Below are 9622 nucleotides of genomic sequence, written 5' to 3' on the forward strand. Positions count from 1 at the left end.
TGCAAGTGTATGTGTGTGTGTGTGTGTGTGTGTGTAAAAAGGACATGGAGTCTGAAGCTGTCCAGAGGTTCTGTAAGGGTGTGTGTGTGTGTGTGTGTGTGTAAACAGACACAAATTCAGAAACCCTCTAGATATTCTGCAAGGGTGTTTGTGTGTGTGTGTGTGTGTGTAAAAAGGACAGCAAGTCAGCCACCATCCAGAGATTCTACCAGGGTGTATGTGTGTTTGGTGTGTGTGTGTTTGTGTAAAAAGACACGAAGTCAGAAGCCCTCTAGAGATTCTTCAAGGGTGTGTGTATGTGTGTATGTTTGTGTAAAAAGGACACAAAGTCAGGAGCCCTCCAGAGATTCTGCAAGGTTGTATGTGTGTGTGTATGTGTGTGTGTGCGTTTGTGTGTGAGGGTAAAAATTACACGAAGTCAGAAGCCCAATATGGATTATGCAAAGGTCTGTGTGTGTGTGTGTGTTTGTTGTGTTTGAAATAAGTAAACCATATTAGAAGCCCTACAGAGATTCTACCAGAGTGTGTGTGTGTGTATGTGTGAAAACAACACGAAGTCAGAAAATGTCTGGAGATTCTGCAAGGGTGTTTGTGTGTGTGTGTGTCAAAAGTACAGGAAGTCAGAAGCTCTCTAGAGATTCTGCAAGGGTGAGTGTGTTGTGTTAAAAGGACATGAAATCAGAAGCCCTCTAGGTTTTCTGGAAAGGTATCAGTGTGAGAGTGAGGGAGTGTGTGTGTGTGTGTGTAAAAAGGACATGAAATCAGAAGTCCTCCAGAGATTCTACAAGTGTGTGTGTGTGTGTGTGTGTGTGTTTAAAAAGGACACGAAGTCAGAAGGACTGCAGAGATTTGGCAAGAAAATGAATTTGTGTGTGTGTGTGTGTGTGTGTGTGTAAAAAGGACATGAAGTCAGAATCCTTGTAGAGTTCTGGAAGGGTGTATGTGTGTGTGTGTATAAAGGACACCAAGTCAGAAGCACTCTAGAGATCCTGCAAGAGTATATCTTTGAGTGTGTGTGTGTGTGTGTGTGTGTAAAAAGGACATGTTGTTAGAAGTCCTCCACAGATTCTGCACAGGTGTGTGTATGTGTGTCTGTCTGTGTGTGTGTGTAAAAAGGATACCAAGTCAGAAGCCGACTATTGATTCTGCAAAAGTGTGTGTGTGTGTGTGTGTGTGTGTGTGTAAAAAGGACATGGAATCTGAAGCCGTCCAGAGGTTCTGTAAGGGTGTGTGTGTGTGTGTGTGTGTACAACAGACACAAATTCAGAAACCCTCTAGATATTCTGCAAGGGTTTGTGTGTGTGTGTGTGTGTGTGTAAAAAGGACAGCAAGTCAGCCACCATCCAGAGATTCTACAAGGGTGTATGTGTGTGTGGTGTGTGTGTGTTTGTGTAAAAAGACACGAAGTCAGAAGCCCTCTAGAGATTCTTCAAGGGTGTGTGTATGTGTGTATGTTTGTGTAAAAATGACACAAAGTCAGAAGCCCTCCAGAGATTCTGCAAGGTTGTATGTGTGTGTGTGTGTGTGTGTGTAAAAAGGACACATGAAATCAGAAACACTCCATAGTTTCTGCAAAGGTGTGTGTGTGTGTGTGTGTGTGTAAAAAGGACCAGAAATCAAAAGGACTCTAGAGATTGTGCAAGGTTGTGTGTCTGTGTGTGTGTATAAAAAGGACATGAAGACAGAAGCCCTGCAGGCATTATGCAAGCGTGTGAGTGTGTGTGTGCGTGTGTAAAAGGATAGGAATTTAGAATCGCTGTAGAGTTCCTGCAAGGATGTGTGTGTGTGTGTGTGTGTGTGTGTGTGTAAAAAGGACACGAAGTCTGAATCCCTCTAGAGTTTCTGCAAGGGATGTGTGTGTGTGTGTGTGTTTATAAACGACATTTTAGAAGTCCTCCAAAGATTCTGAACAGGTGTGTGTATGTGTGTCTGTGTGCGTGTGTGTAAAAAGGACACCAAGTCAGAAGCCCTCTAGAGATCCTGCAAGGGTGTGTCTGTGTGTGTGTGTATGTTTGTAAAAAGAACACAAAGTAAGAAACCCTCAAGTGATTTTGCAAGGGAATGAGTTTGAGTGTGTATGTGTATGTGTATAAATTACATGACGTTAGATGAATTCCTGCGATTCTGCAAGGATGCATGTGTGTGTGTGTGTGTGTGTGTGTGTGTGTGTGTGTGTAAAAAGAACACGAAGTCAGAAGCATTCCAGAGACTCTGCAAGGGTGCATGCATGTCTGTGTGTGTGTGTGTGTGTGTGTGCGTGCGTAAAAAGAACACGAAGTCCGAAGCCCTCTAGAATTTCTGCAAGGGTGTGTGTATCTGTGTGTGTGTGTGTGTGTGTTTAAAAAGGACACAAAGTAAGAAGCCATCCAGGAATTCTGCAAGGATATGTGTGTGTGTGTGTGTGTGTGTGTGTGTGTGTGTGTGTAAAAAGGACAGGAAGTCAGAAGCCCTCTAGGAATTTTCCAAAGGTATGAGTATCAGTGTGAGGAAGGGTGTGTGTGTGAGTGTGTGTGTAAAAAGGACACGAAGTCAGACCCCCAGAGATTATGCAAGTGTGTGCGTGTAACAAGGACATGACGTCAGAAGACCTCAAGAGATTCTGCAAGGGTGTGTGTGTGTGTGAGTGTGTGTAAAAAGGACACATGAAGTCAGAAACACTCCATAGTTTCTGCAAAGGTGTGTGTGTGTGTGTGTAAAAAGATCCTGAAGTCAGAAGCCATCTAGAGATTCTGCATGATGTGTGTGTGTGTGTGTTTGTAAAAAGGAGACCAAGTATGAAGCTCTCAAGAGATTCTGCAAGGTTTTATGTGTGTGAGTGTGTGCGTGTGTAATAAGGTCACAAATTCAGAAGCCCTCTAGAAATTCTGCAAGGGTGTGTGTGTGTGTGTGTGTGTTTGTAAAAAGGACACGAAGTCAGAAGACGACTATTGATTCTGCAAAAGTGTGTGTGTGTGTGTGTGTGTGTGTGTGTAAAAAGGACATGAAATCAGAAGCCCTCCAGAGGTTCTGTAAGGGTGTGTGTGTGTGTGTGTGTGTGTGTAAAAAGGACATGAAGTCAGAAGACCTCTATTGATTCTGCAATGGTGTGTTTGTGTGTGTGTGTGTGTGTAAAAAGGACATAAAGTCAGAATCATTGTAGAGTTCTGGAAGGGTGTATGTGTGTGTGTGTGTGTGTATAAAGGACACCAAGTCAGAAGCACTCTAGAGATCCTGCAAGAGTATGTCTTTGTGTGTGTGTGTGTGTGTGTGTGTGTGTAAAAAGGACATGTTGTTAGAAGTCCTCCACAGATTCTGCACAGGTGTGTGCATGTGTCTGTGTGCGTTTGTGTAAAAAGGATACCATATCAGAAACCGACTATTAATTCTGCAAAAGTGTGTGTGTGTGTAAAAAGGACATGGAGTCTGAAGCCATCCAGAGGTTCTGTAAGTGTGTGTGTGTGTGTGTGTGTGTGTAAACAGACACAAATTCAGAAACCCTCTAGATATTCTTCAAGTGTTTGTGTGTGTGTGTGTGTGTAAAAAGGACAGCAAGTCAGCCACCATCCAGAGATTCTACCAGGGTGTATGTGTGTTTGGTGTGTGTGTGTTTGTGTAAAAAGACACGAAGTCAGAAGCCCACTAGAGATTCTTCAAGGGTGTGTGTATGTGTGTATGTTTGTGTAAAAAGGACACAAAGTCAGAAGCCCTCCAGAGATTCTGCAAGGTTGTATGTGTGTGTGTGTGTTTGTGTGTGAGGGTAAAAATTACACGAAGTCAGAAGCCCAATATTGATTATGCAAAGGTCTGTGTGTGTGTGTGTGTTTGTTGTGTTTGAAATAAGTAAACCATATTAGAAGCCCTCCAGAGATTCTGCCAGAGTGTGTGTGTGTGTATGTGTGAAAACAACACGAAGTCAGAAAATGTCTGGAGATTCTACAAGGGTGTTTGTGTGTGTGTGTGTGTGTCAAAAGTACAGGAAGTCAGAAGCCCTCTAGAGATTCTGCAAGGGTGAGTATGTTGTGTTAAAAGGACATGAAATCAGAAGCCCTCTAGGTTTTCTGGAAAGGTATGAGTGTGAGAGTGAGGGAGTGTGTGTGTGTGTGTGTGTGTGTGTGTGTAATAAGGACATGAAATCAGAAGTCCTCCAGAGTGAGAGTGAGGGAGTGTGTGTGCAATAAGGACATGAAATCAGAAGTCCTCCAGAGATTCTACAAGTGTATGTGTGTGTGTGTGTGTGTTTAAAAAGGACACGAAGTCAGAAGGACTGCAGAGATTTGGCAAGAAAATGAGTTTGTGTGTGTGTGTGTGTGTGTGTGTGTGTAAAAAGGACATGAAGTCAGAATCCTTGTAGAGTTCTGGAAGGGTGTATGTGTGTGTGTGTGTGTGTATAAAGGACACCAAGTCAGAAGCACTCTAGAGATCCTGCAAGAGTATGTCTTTGTGTGTGTGTGTGTGTGTGTGTAAAAAGGACATGTTGTTAGAAGTCCTCCACAGATTCTGCACAGGTGTGTGTATGTGTCTGTGTGCGTGTGTGTAAAAAAGACACCAAGTCATAAGCCGACTATTGATTCTGCAAAAGTGTATGTGTGTGTGTGTGTGTGTGTGTGTGTGTGTGTGTAAAAAGGACATGGAGTCTGAAGCCGTCCAGAGGTTCTGTAAGTGTGTGTGTGTGTGTGTGTGAGTAAACAGACACAAATTCAAAAACCCTCTAGATATTCTTCAAGTGTTTGTGTGTGTGTGTGTGTGTGTAAAAAGGACAGCAAGTCAGCCACCATCCAGAGATTCTACCAAAGTGTATGTGTGTGTGGTGTGTGTGTGTGTTTGTGTAAAAAGACACGAAGTCAGAAGCCCTCTAGAGATTCTTCAAGGGTGTGTGTATGTGTGTATGTTTGTGTAAAAAGGACACAAAATCAGAAGCCCTCCAGAGATTCTGCAAGGTTGTATGTGTGTGTGTGTGTGTGTGTAAAAAGTACACATGAAGTCAGAAACACTCCATAGTTTCTGCAAAGGTGTGTGTGTGTGTGTGTGTGTGTGTGTGTGTAAAGAAAAAAGTCAGAAACCCTCTAGAGATTCTGGAATGATGTGTTTGTGTGAGTGTGTGTGTGTGTGTGTATAAAGGACAAGTTTTCAAAAGAACTCTAGAGATTGTGCAAGGTTGTGTGTCTGCGTGTGTGTATAAAAAGGACATGAAGACAGAAGCCCTGCAGGCATTATGCAAGCGTGTGAGTGTGTGTGTTCGTGTGTAAAAGGATAGGAATTTAGAATCGCTGTAGAGTTCCTGCAAGGATGTGTGTGTGTGTGTGTGTGTGTAAAAAGGACACGAAGTCTGAATCCCTCTAGAGATTCTGCAAGGGATGTGTGTGTGTGTGTGTGTGTGTTTATAAACGACATTTTAGAAGTCCTCCAAAGATTCTGCACAGGTGTGTGTATGTGTGTCTGTGTGCGTGTGTGTAAAAAGGACACCAAGTCAGAAGCCCTCTAGAGATCCTGCAAGGGTGTGTCTGTATGTGTTTTAAGTATGTTTGTAAAAAGAACACGAAGTAAGAAACCCTCAAGTGATTTTGCAAGGGAATAAGTTTGAGTGTATGTGTATAAATTACATGACGTGAGATGAATTCCTGCGATTCTGCAAGGATGCATGTGTGTGTGTGTGTGTGTGTGTGTGTGTGTAAAAAGGACATGAAGTCAGAATCCTTGTAGAGTTCTGGAAGGGTGTATGTGTGTGTGTGTGTATAAAGGACACCAAGTCAGAAGCAATCTAGAGATCCTGCAAGAGTATGTCTTTGTGTGTGTGTGTGTGTGTAAAAAGGACATGTTGTTAGAAGTCCTCCACAGATTCTGCACAGGTGTGTGTATGGGTCTGTGTGCGTGTGTGTAAAAAGGACACCAAGTCAGAAGCCGACTATTGATTCTGCAAAAGTGTATGTGTGTGTCTGTGTGCGTGTGTGAAAAAAGGACACTAAGTCAGAAGCCGACTATTGATTCTGCAAAAAGTGTGTGTGTGTGTGTGTGTGAGTGTGTAAAAAGGACATGGAGTCTGAAGCCGTCCAGAGGTTCTGTAAGGGTGTGGATGTGTGTGTGTGTGTGTGTGTATGTGAAACGGACACACATTCAGAAACCCTCTAGATATTCTGCAAGGGTGTGTGTGTGTGTGTGTGTGTGTGTTTAAAAAGGACACAAAGTAAGAATCCATCCAGGAATTCTGCAAGGATGTGTGTGTGTGTGTGTGTGTGTGTGTATGTGTTTAACAAGGACATGACGTCAGAAGCCCTCTAGAGATTCTGGAAGTGTGTGTGTGTGTGTGTGTGTGTGTGTGTGTAAAAAGGACAAGAAATCAAAAGGACTCTAGAGATTGTGCAAGGTTGTGTGTCTGTGTGTGTGTATAAAAGGACATGAAGACAGAAGCCCTGCAGGCATTATGCAAGCCTGTGAGTGTGTGTGTGCGTGTGTAAAAGGATAGGAATTTAGAATCGCTGTAGAGTTCCTGCAAGGATGTGTGTGTGTGTGTGTGTGTGTGTGTAAAAAGGACACGAAGTCTGAATCCCTCTAGAGATTCTGCAATGGATATGTGTGTGTTTATAAACGACATTTTAGAAGTCCTCCAAAGATTCTGCACAGGTGTGTGTATGTGTGTCTGTGTGCGTGTGTGTAAAAAGGACACCAAGTCAGAAGCCCTCTAGAGATCCTGCAAGGGTGTGTCTGTGTGTGTTTTAAGTATGTTTGTAAAAAGAACACGAAGTAAGAAACCCTCAAGTGATTTTGCAAGGGAATGAGTTTGAGTGTGTATGTGTATGTGTATAAACTCCATGACGTGAGATGAATTCCTGCGATTCTGCAAGGATGCATGTATGTGTGTGTGTGTGTGTGTGTGTGTGTGTGTGTAAAAAGAACACGAAGTCAGAAGCATTCCAGAGACTCTGCAAGGGTGCGTGCATGTCTGTGTGTGTGTGTGTGTGTGTGCGTAAAAAGAACACGAAGTCCGAAGCCCTCTAGAATTTCTGCAAGGGTGTGTGTATCTGTGTGTGTGTGTGTGTGTGTGTGTGTTTAAAAAGGACACAAAGTAAGAAGCCATCCAGGAATTCTGCAAGGATGTGTGTGTGTGTGTGTGTGTGTGTAAAAAGGACAGGAAGTCAGAAGCCCTCTAGGAATTTTCCAAAGGTATGAGTATCAGTGTGAGGGAGGGTGTGTGTGTGAGTGTGTGTGTGTAAAAAGGACACGAAGTCAGAAGCCCTCCAGAGATTATGCAAGTGTGTGTGTGTGTGTGTGTTTGTGTGTGTTAAACAAGGACATGACGTCAGAAGGCCTCAAGAGATTCTGCAAGGGTGTGTGTGTGAGTGTGTGTAAAAAGGACACATGAAGTCAGAAACACTCCATAGTTTCTGCAAAGGTGTGTGTGTGTGTGTGTGTGTGTGTGTGTAAAAAGATCCTGAAGTCAGAAGCCATCTAGAGATTCTGCCATGATGTGTGTGTGTTTTTGTAAAAAGGAGACCAAGTATGAAGCTCTCAAGAGATTCTGCAAGGTTTTATGTGTGTGAGTGTGTGCGTGTGTAATAAGGTCACAAAGTCAGAAGCCCTCTAGAAATTCTGCAAGGTCGTTTGTGTGGGGGGGTGTTTGTAAAAAGGACATGAAATCAGAAGCCCTCCAGAGGTTCTGTAAGGGTGTGTGTGTGTGTCTGTTTAAAAAGGACATGAAGTCAGAAGCCCTCTATTGATTCTGCAATGGTGTGTTTGTGTGTGAGTGTGTGTGTGTAAAAAGGACATGAAGTCAGAATCCTTGTAGAGTTCTGGAAGGGTGTATGTGCGTGTGTGTGTATAAAGGACACCAAGTCAGAAGCACTCTAGAGATCCTGGAAGAGTATGTCTTTGTGTGTGTGTGTGTGTGTGCAAAAAGGACATGTTGTTAGAAGTCCTCCACAGATTCTGCACAGGTGTGTGTATGTGTCTGTGTGCGTGTGTGTAAAAAAGACACCAAGTCATAAGCCGACTATTGATTCTGCAAAAGTGTATGTGTGTGTGTGTGTGTGTGTGTGTGTGTGTGTGTGTAAAAAGGACATGGAGTCTGAAGCCGTCCAGAGGTTCTGTAAGTGTGTGTGTGTGTGTGTGTGTGTGAGTAAACAGACACAAATTCAAAAACCCTCTAGATATTCTTCAAGTGTTTGTGTGTGTGTGTGTGTGTGTGTGTAAAAAGGACAGCAAGTCAGCCACCATCCAGAGATTCTACCAAAGTGTATGTGTGTGTGGTGTGTGTGTGTGTTTGTGTAAAAAGACACGAAGTCAGAAGCCCTCTAGAGATTCTTCAAGGGTGTGTGTATGTGTGTATGTTTGTGTAAAAAGGACACAAAATCAGAAGCCCTCCAGAGATTCTGCAAGGTTGTATGTGTGTGTGTGTGTGTGTGTGTAAAAAGTACACATGAAGTCAGAAACACTCCATAGTTTCTGCAAAGGTGTGTGTCTGTGTGTGTGTGTGTGTGTGTGTGTGTGTAAAGAATAAAGTCAGAAACCCTCTAGAGATTCTGGAATGATGTGTTTGTGTGAGTGTGTGTGTGTGTGTATAAAGGACAAGAAATCAAAAGAACTCTAGAGATTGTGCAAGGTTGTGTGTCTGTGTGTGTGTATAAAAAGGACATGAAGACAGAAGCCCTGCAGGCATTATGCAAGCGTGTGAGTGTGTGTGTTCGTGTGTAAAAGGATAGGAATTTAGAATCGCTGTAGAGTTCCTGCAAGGATGTGTGTGTGTGTGTGTGTGTGTAAAAAGGACACGAAGTCTGAATCCCTCTAGAGATTCTGCAAGGGATGTGTGTGTGTGTGTGTGTTTATAAACGACATTTTAGAAGTCCTCCAAAGATTCTGCACAGGTGTGTGTATGTGTGTCTGTGTGCGTGTGTGTAAAAAGGACACCAAGTCAGAAGCCCTCTAGAGATCCTGCAAGGGTGTGTCTGTGTGTGTTTTAAGTATGTTTGTAAAAAGAACACGAAGTAAGAAACCCTCAAGTGATTTTGCAAGGGAATAAGTTTGAGTGTATGTGTATAAATTACATGACGTGAGATGAATTCCTGCGATTCTGCAAGGATGCATGTGTGTGTGTGTGTGTGTGTGTGTGTGTGTGTGTGTAAAAAGGACATGAAGTCAGAATCCTTGTAGAGTTCTGGAAGGGTGTATGTGTGTGAGTGTGTATAAAGGACACCAAGTCAGAAGCAATCTAGAGATCCTGCAAGAGTATGTCTTTGTGTGTGTGTGTGTGTGTAAAAAGGACATGTTGTTAGAAGTCCTCCACAGATTCTGCACAGGTGTGTGTATGGGTCTGTGTGCGTGTGTGTAAAAAGGACACCAAGTCAGAAGCCGACTATTGATTCTGCAAAAGTGTATGTGTGTGTCTGTGTGCGTGTGTGAAAAAAGGACACTAAGTCAGAAGCCGACTATTGATTCTGCAAAAAGTGTGTGTGTGTGTGTGTGTGAGTGTGTAAAAAGGACATGGAGTCTGAAGCCGTCCAGAGGTTCTGTAAGGGTGTGGATGTGTGTGTGTGTGTGTGTGTGTATGTGAAACGGACACACATTCAGAAACCCTCTAGATATTCTGCAAGGGTGTGTGTGTGTGTGTGTGTGTGTGTTTAAAAAGGACACAAAGTAAGAATCCATCCAGGAA

This window comes from Tenrec ecaudatus, unplaced genomic scaffold (assembly GCF_050624435.1).
Source record: "Tenrec ecaudatus isolate mTenEca1 unplaced genomic scaffold, mTenEca1.hap1 Scaffold_1432, whole genome shotgun sequence".
Lineage (NCBI taxonomy): Eukaryota > Metazoa > Chordata > Mammalia > Afrosoricida > Tenrecidae > Tenrec > Tenrec ecaudatus.